This window comes from Camelina sativa, chromosome 11, assembly GCF_030686135.1.
Source record: "Camelina sativa cultivar CO46 ecotype springtype chromosome 11, ASM3068613v1".
NCBI classification, from domain to species: domain Eukaryota; kingdom Viridiplantae; phylum Streptophyta; class Magnoliopsida; order Brassicales; family Brassicaceae; genus Camelina; species Camelina sativa.
Genome location: NC_141890.1, coordinates 36,762,476 through 36,780,465, shown reverse-complemented (window position 1 = coordinate 36,780,465; position 17,990 = coordinate 36,762,476).

Sequence of the window (17,990 nt, the reverse complement as noted above, 5' to 3'; positions counted from 1 at the left end):
GGAGTTAACAAAACAAGAATAGTGTTAGAGAAGGTGGATGTGCTTTTTAGATTTATGTTTCATTTGCATCTTTCATAAGTGCAGCCCTGTTATGATCTCTTTGCAAGGTTCATGTATTACCCAAAACCCAAAGAGAGAGTTTTGCAGTGAAAAAAGTTTAAGATGATTAGTTACAGACCTCAACTTGAAAAGAATTTTTTAATGAAATAGATATGGCTAAAAAGAGTAGATTTGTACTTCTTGGATATCCACATGGATTGCATTTCTTGGATAACCACATGAATAACACTTCTTGATTATTTTTAATGTTACCTATAGTCTATAGATCACAAGATAACCACATGGATTGCACTTCTTGGATAACCATTTTTTTTTTTACCACAAATTTTGTTTGAGCGAATGAATGATATATCATTTCTTAAACATTTGCATTTCTAGATAAGATAGCATTAATTGACAAATTTACCTCAATTTTCCGTGAATGTATTTCATTGCTAGACAAAAATGTGCAAGCAATTTGTATTTTAAGTTTATGCTAGATGCTTAAATGGTGAACAAAATCGTCAATTAAATCAAAAAATGTTTTACTATGGATTGTTGTAATGGAAAAATATATGTTGATATTTAGAACGAACTCTACTATACACTTGTTTTGATATCTTATGATCTGATGAACATTAAAAAATAGTTTGAAAAAAATGTTTTGCAATTGATATTTAGTATCATACATAGTTATATGGATAACCTAAGCAACACCAAGAACAAGTGGATAGATAAATTATGGATAAGTATCCATGGATTTATTCAAAACAAAGTAAATTATTCTAAGGTTAGTCTCTTTGCCACCACCTATTCGGAGTGTGCGGCCATGAAAACCCAAAACGTTCAGCAGCTACAAATGCTTTTTTCTGCTCTGAGCGTTTGGACACAAGCACATGCTTTCTTCTGCTCTGATATTATTTAGGTTAGTTTGATCTCTACAAATGATAACCATGTGTATAAGGTAGCATGGATACTATTGGTGTTTTGTTCATTCATATTCTATAAATGTTAACCATCTGTGAAGCTGGTCAATAATCCACGTATTGACTTGAAGCCATCCTTTATAAGCAACTCACTAGATGAGAGAAAGAAACACAAACTACACACACAAAAATTTCTATAGACTACTCAAGCACATCCACTAAACTATGACCATGTGGTCATTAACCCCTAGAAATAACTGAATTTAGAAAATTAAATACAACTTTGTTTTGTTGTCTTAAGAAAAGGAATCTCAATATTGCTCTGATCACTCATATTAGCGGCGGATGCCGCCGTAAATTGACCAAGCGTTGGTGACATTAGTGGCGGCTGCCGCCGTGAATTGACCAAGTAGTCCGGTCAAATAGCTTATTAGGTTTGATTTGAATACATAGTAAGAAACCTCTCCGCCATGTCCGCACCTACAAGTCCAAAAAATGTTCTCGCAAATTTCAGAAGTAGTGTTGTAAACATAAAGAGAAGCAGCTCCCGATCTCAAAGGCTTATCGATGATGAACCTGACGGCTCTTCATCTACTGGTATTAGATCTTAAGGCTGCGATCCCACGGTGGTCAACAGTGTCGGTGACGTTCTCACATGTGTTATTGCGATTCGTAAAACCCCTAGAAACTGAATGGAGGAGAGAAAGAGAGATAAAAAGAAACGATGAAGATGTTTTTCTCTCTCTTATGAACTCAACAATCCAAAAAAATGAGCTACAAGAAGAAAGATACAAAAACAGAGCAAGGTGATGATTGTTGTAGAGAGAGAGAGAAACGATAAAGAAGAATAAAGAAGAAGAAGATGTATTTGTTTGATGTTAAAAAAAATCAAATATAAAAATATATACAAAGGAGGTTGGGATCGAGAAAGTAAAGAGAGAGTGAGTTAAAGGGACGGAGTAATATGTAATTTCAGAAGTCAAAAGTATACTTGTAGCATAAAGTGGGTGTATGAGTGAATACTTTATGTGAAAGTAGGTGTGAGTGCAAATATCTCTAAAATAAATTATTTCTTACAATCGATCTCTAATTTTACGATATTGTGAACTTTGATCCGGTATGTTGTCAAAGCTGGTTGAGGTGATGAATGTGAATCGAAATTTACAACCTCATAATATAGCAGATATCTTTTATACCACATAACATAACACTAATGCTTTTTTCTAGCATGACTAGAAATCATAAACATGTAACACCCCGGTTTCAAAGACTTGCAGAGAGGTTTAAAAGAATTGATTTGATTACCTATGTTATCAAAGTGCAATTATCTTTTTGGTCAAGGGTCCTGAGAGAACTCCATAGTTAAGCGTGCTTGAGCTGGAGTGGTTTCAGGATGAGTAACTTTCCGGAAAATAACTGTCGGAACTGTGCGAGTGAGGACAAAACACAGGAAAATATCATGTTGTGATTTGTAGGGACGGTAACAAGTCTTTAAAGCCTCCCAGACATAGCAAACCGACCATCGGATATAGATAGGCTTACGGTCCTAGTAAGAGGACGTGAGACCCATTAAGGAAGGTGGACCCATAGACTGGGATTGGAAATGGGGTCTACTAAGAGATTGGCATTAAGGAAGGTGGACCCATAGACTGGGATTACAAGTGGTATCAGAGCCGAACCCAGATGAGTGTGGAGTCGAGTAGACTCACACCATTGGAGGTGACGGTTTTGGTGCTTAACGAGGACGTTGCGATCTGTTTGTGGGGGTGAATTATGACACCATGGTTTGAGAGACTTGCGAAGAAGTTTAAAGAATTGATTTGGCCACCTATGTCACAAAAGTGCACTTATGTTTTTGGTCAAGGGTCCTGAGAGAACTCCAGAGTCAAGTATGCTTGAGCTGGAGTAGTTTCAGGATGGATGACCTTCTGGGAAGTAACTGTCGTAACTGTGCGAGTGAAGACAAAACACAGGAAAAGATCATTTGCTGATTTGTAAGGACGGTAACAAGTCTTTAAAGCCTCCCGGATGTAGCAAACCGACCGTCAAATATAGATGAGCTCACACGCCTAGTGAAAGGACGTGAGACCCATTAAAAAAAGTGGGTTCATGGACTGAGATTGAACATGAGACCCACTAAAAGGTTGGCGGTCGAGACGTTACACAAAGCAAATATTTTAGACCACTTATTCACAACACACATACCAGGTGGTAACGTGGCTTGATGTTGATATGGTGCTTTCCTGAATTGGCTGAACATACACAAATTTTAAATTTAAAAATAGGGAAAAGAGTTCATGTTTGTTGTGTTGTTAATCAAAATGTAAATTTTCTTAGAAAGAGTATATGCTAGATTACCAAATAAATAACAAAATAGATGAATTATGAAATAGTGGAATCAATTTTCATTATATATTAAGTGTATTATATGAATATATACAATTTTGCCTCATGATGTAGTTCTTTTATCAGTTAAATTATCGAACCTCAGTTTGTAATCATCAACACAGTAGAAATACACATGAATGATCTAAGCTAATAAGAAAGAATTTGTTTTATGTAATAACTAGGTAGAAGCAACTTTAAATAAAGTAAACAAACAAACTCAAAGCAAGCAAACACACAACTATGAACAATTTTAAAATCAAGATAAAACAAATAAACTTTAAGCAAGGTTAATGATTTGAGAAATAGCTAATCAATCCTAGATGTCTAAGCAAACAATCAAGAACAATCATTTGGCTAAGAACACTAATGCAAATCAATTCACTTCCATGATAGAGATCCTATGCTAATCAAGTAATCATCAACAATCTAAAGGCAATCACAAAATAAGCATGCATTATAATCAAGTCTAAGTACCACTAAGCACCCTAATCATCAATTTCTATTGGCTAGGAATGCAAAACTCTTGAATAGTTTGGTCTTGGAATTTCATCAAACACCTTCTGGGCATAGAAGTCCTAATATCTAGAATTAACATGATCAAGGTTAATCTAGCATTATAATCATTAAACAAAAAAGGATTCATGTAAATAGAGCCTTAAACATCAAAGATCAATCATTTATCTTCCTAATCTACCGAGCCCAAAATTCTAAAAGATCTACTCACTCATGATCATGATCACACAAAGGTAGAGGTTTGATCTTTGTGAAATCATAATTAGAGATTGTAGATTAGAGAATATAAAAGAGGAACTACTATTGATAACTTGAAAATCTACAAAAAATCCAACAACTTCGAATAAACAAGCTTAAAAGCCCTAAAAATTGCTAAAACAAAATATAGTCTCCCCTAATGATTAGTTAGTGTATTTATAGGAAAATAAGAAACTAAACCAAGATAAACCTGATTGGAATAAAACAAATCAGAAAAACCGGAACAAAGTGGGTTTTGGCTCTAAAAATAACTGGACTGAAATAACCGGGTCGATCGGTCAAATCTCGGAAGTCTGGTCAAGTCCAGCTCAGGTGGATCGACCATTTGATCGACCAAATGGACGATTGTTGAAGTCTGGGGGTATGTTCAAGTCCAGCTCAAGTTGATCGACCACACGATCGACCAAATGGTTGATCATTTTGTCTTGTGGCTCCAGTCTTCGCTTCGGCTGTATATATGTTCACTAAAACATGTATAACTCTTTACAGGCACATCCGATTGGCCTGAAATCAACTCCATTGCAAAACTTACTCAAATTCCAATAACTTTGAAGAAGTACTCTGGAGCTAAATCCCAAGGAAAGAGTTTTATATGAGTCGATCTTTGAGGGACTGAAGACTGGTTTTGGATCATCAATCATCTTGTTTGCATTCAAATGTGTGTCTTTAATTATATTAATCTGAAATAGTTCAAAAGACACATAAAACACACCAAACCATAGAAAAAGACACTATAGAACCTATAAAATACAAAAAAGACTCACTTGGGCACTAAAAGCAACAAAACACAATGAAAATACTAGAGAAACACAATATAATGGAACATAACAACCATGAAAAAACAGTATATATAGAGTATATCACCTCCCACACACAGACTCATGTATGTAGTAAGAAGTAAGAACACATATATACACACATATAAACTTTCCTCTTTCCCTTTCTTTGTTGGGTCTTTGTACTCACTTCGACTCTATTAGCCGTTAGCTTGATACATGACTTATACTAATACTGAATTTAGTAATTGGTAAACCGGACGTGTTACAATGTCAAATTTATACACCTAAATGTGTATTACCTACATAAATAACATATATGCAATTTGTTATCAACAAGCAAACACCTATACATATTTAAAACGATATTATATTATTAAACTATTTTATAATATCATTTTAGTAACTATATAGTTCTCCTATGTTGAGTTTCATTTCTCATTTTATTGGTGCATTAGAAATTAGTTTTAAATTTTAATCAATATATATAATCTTTCCAATTTTAATAATCTAAATTGTACAATTAAATCATTTAACCCACTAACAATAACCTACACATTTGTTATTAACAATTTCTCTATAAATAGCAAAAATCTCACTAAACACCATCATAAATCAAATCCCTCATAAAAAAATCTATTTTCATTTTATCATATTTTATAATAAACTAATACATTTTCTGTTTCTTATCTTTAGTAATCTTTATAACCTATTGTATATTTTATAATATTTTTTATGCTCTTAGAAGCTCCCAAATAATTCCCAAAATTTATTCATGTGTCATTTTTTCAATTTCAATGAATAATATTATTTAATATTATTTAATATTATTTAATCTTAATTAATGACATAATTTCTGACTTGTGTTTTAATTACCTCTAGAACATAGAAATATTCCTGTATATTTTTCTCTTTATTGAGGTAATCTTCTTGTCTTCTACATATGCACCTTTTGATAAAGATGAAGAGGAAACCAAGAATAAAAATGAAAATTTTCATTTTTTAGGGCAATACTCATAAGTACCACTAAAATAGGTTTTCTTTCCAAAAATACCACAATTTAGATTTTTTTTCCAAAAATACCACTAAAATACATTTTTCCATAATTACCACAAAATTGATTTAAAGTTTTAATACAAAAAAATTAATTCCTAAATCCTAAATACTAAACCCTACCTCCTAAAAACTATACCCTAAAACTAAATTTGTCAACCAAAACTTTTAAAAAAATATATTCTACACCCTTAAAAATCAATTTTTTTTTGTGTTTGTGATATTTTTGGATAAAAAACTTTTTTGGTATTTTTGGAAAAAAAAACTAAAGAGTTTTATATTTGGAAAAAACCTTTTTAGTGGCATTTTGAGGAATTTCTCTTTTTTGATGACGATGGTTAAAATTTTGAATTATTTTTGTTGTCCAAGCGCTTATTTTCAAAGAATGTTGCATGAAAGCAAAGAAAAATTTTGAATCTCCATTTTCAAAAATCTGAAAGTATAAAACAATAGTCATGACATGTGTACAAGAGTGTTATGATAGGAGAATATGTCTCAATAAACAGTAGTTCTACGAATGTGGTTGTGAGATCTTACAAAAACTTCATATGTTAATTTCATATATTAAAGCAAATTTGTATATAGTAAAAAAAGGTCTCTCCCACTAACAATCAAAAAGAGCTCTCTCATCACATTAGATAGAACAATGTATATGTCTAATAGTTTGTTTTTTATAGTTGTATTTAATAGTTTGTTATAAGGCTATAGTTTAGACACATTATAAATTAGTTAATAAAATAACAAATTTATGTGATACAAAAACGAAGTTCATAAATTGAAAACATAACAAAACAAATAATTTTATGTATATTCAGATTTATTGAAAACACGATTAAACAGCTAAACAATTAAAAAAAAAAAGCAAAAACCAAAAAAACAAACCCGTCGGACGGGCGGGCGTCACCATAGTTCCTTTATATCCCTCTCAAAAAACTAAAATATTTCTCCCAAATTTCATGAGAAACAAATGGAACAAAGAAAAAAAAATATTTTTTTTTTAATTTTGAAATAAATAATATTTTCAATTTTTTAAAATAATAATTTTCATATTTTCACAATGTATTTACAGAAACAATATTTTTTATATGAATTTCATGTTAAATTAATCTTAAGGATTTATTTGAATACTGTATAATAATAAAATAAATTTAGGAGATGTTTTATATCGCAAATAAAAAATAAAATAAAAAATAAAATAAAAAATAAAAATATTTTACATTATTCTTAAAATTTTATTGTAGGTTACAGAAGATTCATCAATGACTTCTCAAAAATTGCAAGACCATTAACAAGGTTGTTGTGTAAGGAGGTTGAGTTCGAATTCGATGCAGCATGTCTGGAAGCCTTCAGCAAGATCAAAGAAGGCGTTGGTTTCAGCACCGATAGTACAAGCTCCAAATTGGGATCACCCTTTTGAGATCATATGTGATGCTTCAGACTTCGCAGTTGGAGCAGTTCTGGGACAGCGAATTGACAAGAAGCTTCATGTCATCTACTACGCTAGTCGCACCTTGGACGAGACTCAAGGAAGATATGCAACCACAGAGAAGGAACTCCTAGCAGTTGTGTTTGCATTCGAAAAATTTAGGAGTTACCTTGTGGGTTCGAAAGTCATAGTGTATACCGATCACGCTGCTCTGAGACACATCTACTCGAAGAAGGATACCAAACCAAGAATGTTGAGATGGATTCTGCTTCTTCAGGAGTTTGACATGGAGATTGTTGACAAGAAAGACATAGAAAATGGAGTTGCGGACCATCTATCAAGGATGAGGATTGAAGATGTTGTTCCTATAGATGATTCAATGCCTGAGGAACAACTTCTGGTCGCCCAAGTTTGTGAGCAGATGCATGACACGGAGCTTGACAACCTCAGAATCAGATGCATGGCGATCACTTCTGAGACTGCACCATGGTATGCAGATGTCGTGAATTACAAGGTTTGTAGAGAGGTTCCTGATGACATGGATCCCTACAGGAAGAAAAAGTTTTTCAGGGAGGTCACCATTACTTCTGGGATGAGCCCTATCTGTACAAAAGAGGTTCTGACGGTCTGTTCAGGAGATGCATAACATAAGGGGAAGTGCAGGGAGTGCTTGAACACTGCCACGGTTCAACCTATGGAGGTCACTTCGCCACATTCAAGACAACTCAGAAGGTTCTTCAAGCAGGTCTCTGGTGGCCAACCTTGTACAAGGACACTCACAGTTTCATCACCAAGTGTGATGCTTGTCAAAGGATGGGCAACATCACAAGGAGGAACGAGATGCCCCAGAATCCGATCCTGGAAGTAGAGATATTTGACGTTTGGGGGATAGACTTCATGGGACCTTTCAACCCTCCATCAAATGGTAATGAATATATTCTGGTAGCAGTTGATTACGTTTCTAAGTGGGTTGAAGCCATTGCCAGTCCTACCAATGATCACAAGGTCGTTTTGAAGTTGTTCAAGAGTATAATCTTTCCAAGGTATGGGATACCCAGAGCAGTGATTAGTGATGGTGGAACTCACTTCGTCAACAAGGTGTTCGAGAGTATGCTCAGAAAGTATGGGGTCAAGCACAAGGTGTCTACCGCGTATCACCCTCAGACTAGCGGACATGTTGAAGTCTCAAATAAGCAGATCAAGGGTATCTTGTCAAGGATTGTTGGGGTTTCGAAGAAAGATTGGTCTATCAAGTTGGACGAGACTCTCTAGGCGTATAAGACGGCTTTCAAAACGCCAATAGGAAGGACACCATTTCAGCTGATATATGGTAAAGCATGTCATCTCCCTGTAGAGGTTGAGTACAAGGCGCTTTGGGCTATCAAGTTGCTGAACTTGGATATTGATACAGCTCAGGCTAAGAGGACTCTTGATCTACATGAGTTGGAAGAAATCAGACTTGATGCCTATGAGAGTTCAAAGATTTACAAAGAAAGAACCAAGAATTTTCATGATAAGAAAATTGTTGTCAAGGAGCTCAAGACTGGAGATCAGGTTTTGCTTTTCAACTCCAAACTTAAGTTATTTCCTGGAAAGCTTAAGTCTAGGTGGTCTGGATCTTTTGACGTCAAGGAAGTTCTGCCCTTCGGAGCCATCACTCTTCTGAACAAGGATGGTAGTGAATTCACTGTAAATGGTCAGAGAGTCAAGAAATATTTAGCTGACCAAGTCTGACCAGAGGGGTCTTTGTGCTCCTCTATGAACCCCCAAAAGCCTAAAAAACTGAAAAGTCAAGCTTGGGACTCTAAACAAGCTTACTTGGGAGGAAGTCCTAAAGGTATCACTGTAAATACTTTTTAGGATCCTTGTGTTTTTAATTTTTGTTTTTGCTTTTCTTGTTTTCAGGAATCTACAGAAAGGAGTATAAGCAACAGAGATAGGAAATACATAGAAAAGAAAGGTAGAAAGAAAAGGTTGCATTTTAAAAAAAAAAAAAAAAAAAAAAAATGCAACCCACGTGAACTCTCTCACACATCACCTCAATCTCTCCCTTTCTTGTTCCCTCTCAGAAGACACATCACCTTTCTGTCTCATCTTCTCACCACCATCCCTATCCCCCTCACTCTCTCTTTAATTATTTTACCCCCCCTCCTCACTCTTTACTCCCACCAACCAAACAAGCTTTCATCTCCACAATTCACTCTCGCTGACCAAACTCTCGCTGACCTTCGACGCACTATCAACACATTCCATTCGACCCTTGCCGCTACTCCACTCGACCGGAGCTGCCGTGAAGCCCCCTCTCGCAGCTCGACTCGACTGACAGTCTCGACGTCCCTCCAAACCGGCCCGGAGCTGCAACTCAAACGGAACCGTCTGACTCATCCCGCCATCTCGCCGTCGACTCAACCGGATCTCACCGTCATCTCGTCGTCGTTGAGAAGTTCTCGTTTAAGCTCCACCTCGAGCAAGTTGTTCACCGTCTCTCTCGATCTATCCTCACGGACCACCATCAAGCCAAACCCGACTCAATTGACCGTCGCGGAGCTGCCAACCAAGACGTCCTTCATCGATTCGTTGTGTTTAGCTGCTCTCAAGACCAACGACGCTGCAACTTGTGCGACTTAGTCTGAAGCTGTTTTTCCTCAAGTGACTTGACCAGAACACTCTCAGAGTTTCACGCGACTTGATCCAACGTCCTAGAGCACCCGCTGAAGCAGCCTCTTTATTCCACTTGATCGAGAAACGAGGTTCCAACTAGACCTATCCGACTCGACCCACCTGACTCGACCAACGCTCGATTTGACAAACACTGTTACTTCAAACCCGACTAGATTGACCGTCCTGGAGCTGCTACCCGAGACGCCTATCCTCGATCTTTTGCGTTTGCCCGTTCCCAACACCTTAGCTCTCTCATTGATTTTTGCGATTTGTATTATTGCCTCATCACTAACCTACTAATCTTTGATTTTGAGTTTGAACTGTCTCAGCTTTACAATGTCTGACAATTTTTGGGATGAAATGTATGAGAAGTATGGTTGTGAGGTACCAGGATGTGTTGTTACTTCTAATCCGCTTACACAAGGCGCAGACTCAAGCAGAGCAGTAAAACGATCTAGTAAAGACAAAGCTTGTGGCAAGAAGCCAATGCAACAGAGGGATGAGGGTAGCAATTATGAGATGGAGCAGGCTCGCGAGAGTGCATCATCAAGGAAATCTGTCAAGAAGAAGTCTAAATCAAAGCTATCTGCCCAAGAGTACTATGATTAGTTTCAGCAACATGAATTTATGGGAACACGATATCCCCACAGTCAAACCATGAAGGACCTCGGTATAGCAGAAGATGTTGGATATCTTTTCGGTGAATGCAGCCTCAGCAGACTTATGAACACGCCAAAAAACGCTTACAGAGAGGAAATCATACAGCTTCTAAGCTCCTTGCAAGTTCACCTGTTTGCAGATGCACCTGAGATGGAGTCAGATGGCAGTTTAGGCTATTTCACGTTTATGATACATGGTCGGACTTACAGCCTTACTGTGAGGCAGCTTGAGGAAGTGTTTGGATTCACTAGTGGGACTGGCACTGCTGCAGAAATCGACAGGGAAGAGGCATCGTCATTATGGGCTTCGATTAGCACTGAGTAGCGCTTCAACGCCTCAAGGTCGAAAGGGACGCTAATAAGAAGCCCAGTGTTGAGATACTTCCACAGAGCTATTTCGAACGTTTTCTACGCGAAGGAAATCACTGGCCTTGTCACCAAGGCAGAGCTTGACATGTTGGATTTGGCACTTAAGAACCCGCTAAAGAAGACTACAGAGGGTGTTATGCGTAGAGGTGACGCATCATACACATCGTTTGCTTTCTTCCTGTTGAACCATCTGCAGACTTACAAGACGTGGGTGGTGAGACTGAACAAAACTCATTCACCCGGAGTTATGTGTATGGGAGGGGTTGTGAAATGGATATTAGAAGCAGCAGGCGTCCCTCTCCCTTCAGACTCGTTTCCTCCGTGCTGGATGGATATGTACCACCTGAAACAGATTCACACTTTAGACTGGGAAAACAAGCGTGGAAAGTTTGTCTACAAATTCGTTCCACCAGAGGTAGAAGAAGCAAGAATCCTTCTCCCTTGTGCGATTGTAACAACGATCCTGAATGGTGAGAACATTGAGTTTATCCCTGATAGAAGCATTTTCTATGTTGAGGAAGAAGATCAGCGAATGGAGATCTCTGCAGAAGAAGACAACCCGATGGAAGAGGATTCAGAAGACTATCGCCCTGAGAGGTATCACTTCGACGAGTACACAGAACCGAGACTAGGAAAGGGTGTTAGGGAGGCTCATGAACGTCTCAACAAGCTTCAGAAATGGGGCAAGGCAAGGGACATGATGCTCAGTAGTTTCAAGAAGACTTTCATGAACTTCATGAGTAAATTCAGTTGTTCGACATCCAATGCCGCCATCCCAATGCCTTCCCAGGATGTCATGCCAGTACAGGGACGCTTGTCTACACGTCTCGAGCCAACTCGCCGAGCACAACCATCTCCAGCACGCCGATCTGCTTACACACCACAAACGCAGCAACCATCTCCAGCTCTACCACGACATTCCTCTCATGAGCCCCGGGAGAGTGCGAGAAGGTCGTTGAAGAAAGCCAAGAAGGGACCTTCGTCAAGTCGTCCAACTGAGCATCACAAAGGCGGCCCTTCTAAGCACTAACCTGAACCAGTGGTTGAACAGCAAAACGAGTCTCAGATCGAATACTAGACCAGACTAGCGACTGAGCAGCAGAATGAGCCTCAAGGTGACCATCCGCTTATGGCGGATGTTGTGCTATTATCAGATCATGGTGAGTCTCGCTTCGACGACATGCAGTGCGATGGACAGCAGAACGTTCATCCGAACACGCAAGTGATTGATGAGCAAGTCAACCAACCAACTGAGGTCACTCCTGCGGACCCTGAACAAGGCGAAGGACAAAGTCAGTACCACGCTCCTCCTTGGGCGAGCACCGACTCCTTCTTCTACTACTGAGGTACTCCTACGTTTCCTTTGTATATACCATTTCATTCATGCATTGTTTGTGTTGTGATTCTTAAATCCTTCTGCAAATTTTTCTTACATAGAGACTGTGTAATCTAAGTTTGGGGGAGGTTTTGAGATGATGTATCTGATGATGTTTTCTGTGATTCTTATTTCAAAATTTTGCATCATATCATGTTTGAGTCTGCATTCATCTATTTGCATAGAAAAACCAAAAAAGTTTTGAAAAATTTTCAAAAATTTCCACGAAAAAAAGAGTGTTCATGTAGTTTGCATTTGCATATTAAGATTGAGTCTAGTGTTATTCATATAGGGCTGTTGCATTTAGCATAGGGGTTGATGATGATTGTAACCTTGTTAGCAAGCTGAATTCAATAGGATGGGATCAAGGCCCTCGTTATTAGTTCTTTGATGAATGTTGATTGAACTTGAAATGTAAGACTGAACCAGGCTTTGAATTCTCGAAATTGCATTCTAGTCTTGATTGAAGCATGTTTTGAATTGACAGCATTCCCTATCTATATGAACCTAATCCTGACTTGCAATTATCCTGTTATGCATTGAAGTTGAACTCATGGATACTATATACATACTTGGATTATCTTTCTCCTTTTTACCACCCTTGTTAATCCAAGGGTAGAGAAAGAACCAACTTCTGGGTTAGAAAGTTAGAGCTAAGTTTCTTTGGGACCTTTGGGTTGACGGGACACTGCTCTTGTATGTATCAGTTGGTTTCAACCTTTAGCCATCTCTTAAGTTCAACTCATTTTCGCGAGAGAACCTTGTTCTACATTGTTAAAACCACTTGCAAAGGATACCATTTTTGTCTCTACTCTTTCACCGCAGCCAAATGAGTTTGATGACATTGCATAGCTTGATTCATGGTTCTTTGTTAATGAATGTTAAAGGGAATGATAGAAATGATAGCATGTGTAGACTAAGGTTCGGAATCATTTCAAGTTGTGATGAGCTTGTCTAAAGTTTTTAAATAGAGTTCCTTCACCATGCATCATAGAACTAAAAACAAGAACCTTGATTCTAACTACTCTACTCAGCATGTGTTACGTTCTGAGACCCCATCTTCAAAACTCTCTTCCATACTTTGTTATTGATTGTTTGCTTGAGGGAAAGCAAAGAATAAGTTTGGGGGAGTTGATATGTATATATTTTACACACTTTCATCATGCATTTCTCATTCATTTTGTTCTCTTGACTCATTGTTTTGCATTGTTTTTCGTCTCTTTTGCATAATATGCATATTTAGGTAGTCTTTGCATTGGTTTTGCATGCATCTTGAATATTGGTGTTATTTCAGGTGTTTTAGGAGATGTACAAACCATCAAAAGTAAACAGAGAGCAGGAGAGAAGTCCAGCGACTCGATCTACACTACCCAGCGCGACCCAACCTTCCAAGTCTTTGATCGAGTCGAGTGAAGCTTTTACGTTGGGATTCAGCCTTCGACATCTTCATCAAAGTTGTAGAGAATTGAGTCATTTTTCCAATGACGTTGATTTCAAACCAATCGGAGGCGTGGTTCGAATGTTATCACCGTTTTAGTGGATGCACATACATTCTAAACTCCGACTCGACCCGCACACAAAGAAGAGCTCCCACTCGATCGGACATGTCAGCAGCGACTCGACCAAGACGTCCCAGGAGGGTTCCTGAGCACCCTCTAGACGCGACTCGATCAGCAGATCCCAGACAACACATTTAAAGCTGCCTCTCGATCGATGTTTTCAAGCTACCTCTCGATCAATGTTTTCAAGCTGCCTCTCGATCGATGTTTTCAAGCTACCTCTCGATCGATGTTTTCAAGCTGCCTCTCGATCAACGATCTCAAGCCACCATTCGATCAAGCTTCCTGGACTCCGACTCGATCGACACTCCCATGATACGACTCGATCGACGCTTTTAAACTGACGTCCTGGTTTTGTTCTGAAGACGCGTCCGAGAAGGGTTCCCGAACCGACGCTTTCCATGTTTTACTATAAATACGTTTTGTTAAGTTTTGACGGAGACATTCTTTTATCTCGTTTTTTTGTTTTCTTTTCCCTAAGGTTTACCGAGCCACCAAAAACGCTTGAGACTTTGTAATCCAGATAGCTTTGATTTTATTGAGATTTTGCATTTTATTTCTTCTACAAAGTTGTTCATTTCATTTTTATCTATCTGATGAGGCTTGATTCAACATTTTCTGAGATTGTATCCTTGATGATGATTTCTAGATCCGAGTAGTGTGATAGTTCTTGAGGATGGGATATATTAGGTGGAAGATCTTAGTATGTAGGCTGTTTAAGTTTAGATTCGTGTGATTCCCTTCTGAACTAGAGTTAGAAATCATAGTTTCTCTCTGATCAATTGGAACTATGTCTTAGACATTGCGACACCCAAAAGGTGTTCGATGAAATGTCTGACCAACTAGTGCCAGAGACTTATATTCCTAGCCTAAGAGATTAGTTGTCTAGGGTGTTTGTTGACGTGAATGAATTTGTTTGTCATGACTGCTTGATCATGTTTCTCTAGCGAGAGCTAGGTTTGGAAGTGTTTGAGTTTGAGTAGCTTCTGTCAAGAGATTGGATTAGCTAAGTCGTGATGTTCATTGTTTAGGGATAGCTTGCTTGTGGCATGTTAAACACTCTGTAGATTGAGAGACTCCACCAACATCAATTACTCCCATCCTTAGGAATTCTATCTTATCTAATTGTTTCTGCATCTTTAAGCTTGTTCTTTATTTCTGTTCCAATAGCTTGCTCATTTGTCTCTACTCGTTTAGCTTGTTTTTGCTCTCTTAAGTTATTGCATTTTAGCTCTTGTTCTGCAAACTCGTTTTGCTCTTGCATCTCGTTCACTCTAGGTTGTTAGACAAAAACTCATTTTGAATTTGGCTTAACTTGTGACTGCTTGATTGCATCTCGATTGTTAGTAAAGTTTCCCATTTGGATTGACACCTTCTGTACTACAACTGCATAAGGTTAATTGAGACCTGCTAGGATAGACACAAAAATCTTAGTATCACATGTACCATACTATGTACCGTACCATGTACAGTACCATGGACGTACCACGTACCGCAAGACAGAGTCGTCTAAGGCGTACCACAGACCCGAGACGTACTGCAAAGTTGTCTGTGACCGTGCCGCGACACAAACCATCGACTGCACCGCGATGTCGCTAGCCGAGCATATAAGAGTCAAAGGATTAAGGAACTTATGTCTCCTTAATTGACCAATCAAAATTCATGCAAAAAAGTGAGAAAAACATAATCATTATGTTTTCACAAAATTGGCCAATCAAATTGCATGCAAGAAGGAGTGTGAGACAAAGGAGAAGATGTGGTCATTATTTAACCAAGTATTAGCATTTCTCACCAAGCGTTGTCTAGAAGAGAAGGAGTGGTGAAGAATCGGCCAAGTTTTAGCATTTCTCACCAAGCTTTCAAGAAAACTTTCTCACCAAGTTTTCGAAAACTTGCTCACCAAGTTTCAAAGCTTGCCATGCATTGGCTTACTCCACCGCCCAAACTCTCTATAAAAGGAAGCCCACTTCTCTTTATTTTCGCAAAATCAAGCTAAGTAAAGAAGAAGGAGAGAAAAGAGAGAAAAGAGAGAGAGTTGAGAAGGAAGAAGGCGTGAAGAAGAAGGGTGTGAAGGAAGGAGAAGAGAAAGACAAGACTATCGACTGCTGTCAAGGCTGTTGCATCGAGAAGGAACTCGATTGCAACAAGGAAGATCCAAAGTGCCGCCAAGGGAGAGACGTCACCAAGAGAATCCGTTCACTCCACCAAGAGTTCGCCGATATTCTGTGAGTCCAGGCACATTTCACCGAACTAGATGGAGTCTAAAGACTTCCGTCTAGTAAACGGTTTGCATTGAGCATATAGTTGCATTTACTTGAATTTATCTTTGTGATTTTTCTTGGTTAAATGCATGTGCTGTGAGGTTACTCTCGTTGCTAGTTCGAAATGTTCTAGTAACAGAGAAGGTAACTTAATTGTGAGGTTACTCTCGATACTAGCTCGAAATGTTCTAGTATTGGAGATGGTAACTTGGTTAAGATACTTGTAAAATTATGAGCATAAAAACTATAAAAACTCAAGTATCAATTGGTTGAAGTCTGAAGGCGTTTAGTCCACGAGAAATTCTGGCTAGCGTAGTAAGACTAGGGTATGGCTGTCCTCAGACTATTTCCGTACCAGCATGCAGCCACGTCATGTAACCCATGTGCGTTGAGTTGTAGGGTTGGTATGAAGAGCTCGGAGGTTACTGGGCTCGCTACCTTGGCCGAAGCTGTCTACACGACGGTGTAGCTCGAAGTGTTGTTCCGGTTGCATGCCTTTGTGGTTGCAATGCGGAGGTGTTGAGGAGAGGAAGCATACCGGGCCCATAAATTAAAACTAGTTAAAAACTTTTAGCTTTTATTCAAGTTTTATTGCTTTGTAGTTGAATGATTGCTTGCTATATTTATTTGCTTAATTAGCTCATTATCTTCCGCATGCTATCTCTGATTGTTTGATTGATTGTTTGCATGTTGATTGCTTGATTGCTTGATTGCTTGATTAATTGTTGTTGGGGAATTTGGGGTTGGGGATTTATTTTCTGCACGAACCCTGTGAGTCACTAAGTAATATTAGATTACTTATGATAAAAATTTGTCTTGCAGGTAACCTTAGAGGGGATTAGAGGGCGTGGTGAACGATAGGACTCCGGAGTAGTTTTTGTGTCTGTTTGTAAAATCAAGTATGTTTTATATGTAACCGAACCTTTGGCACTAGGCCTTATCTTCGAACCATATAATCTTTTTGGTACTTATTTTGTAATAAACTCTTTATATATTAATACAATCGGATTTTATATTCGTACGAGTAATAACTGATATAGACTTTGTCCAAATCGGCTCAACGCCTGGGATGTCCCAAGGGTTGCAAAGCCTGAATGATGTCCCAGTCGGGTGAAAACCCCGCCGATGGACTGGCTAAGGGTCCTGATTCGTTCTCGAACCTCGGCCGGATCGTCGGTGGACGTTTTCAAAGTGGCGTCCTGGGGCGGTCCGTGGCCTGTCCGGCCATAGGATGGTTCGGGGGCATTACATGCACATCCAGAAACTCCTGGAACACGATGTTCATCAATCTCATAAATGCTGTTAGCGCGTTAGTCAACCCGAAAGGCATCACCACGAACTCATAATGTCTATACCTCGTCCTGGATGCAGTCTTCCTCACATCTGTCTTATCTATCGAAATCTGATGATAACCCGACGCTAGATCAATCTTGGAGAACCAAATAGCACCTCTCAACTGATCCAACAACTCATCGATCCTGGGAAGAGGGTACTTGTTCTTCACAGTAACCTGGTTCAGACCCTGATATTCAATGCACAAGCGGAAGCTCCTGTCCTTCTTCTTAACGAACAAAATCGACGCTCCCCACGGTGACACACTAGGACAGATCAATCCCTTGCCCAAAAGATCCTCCAACGGCTTCTTCAGCTTTACCATCTTTGCTGGAGTCATTCTGTAAGGCTCCTTGGATAACGGCTTCGTCACAGGTTCCAGCTCAATCGTGAAA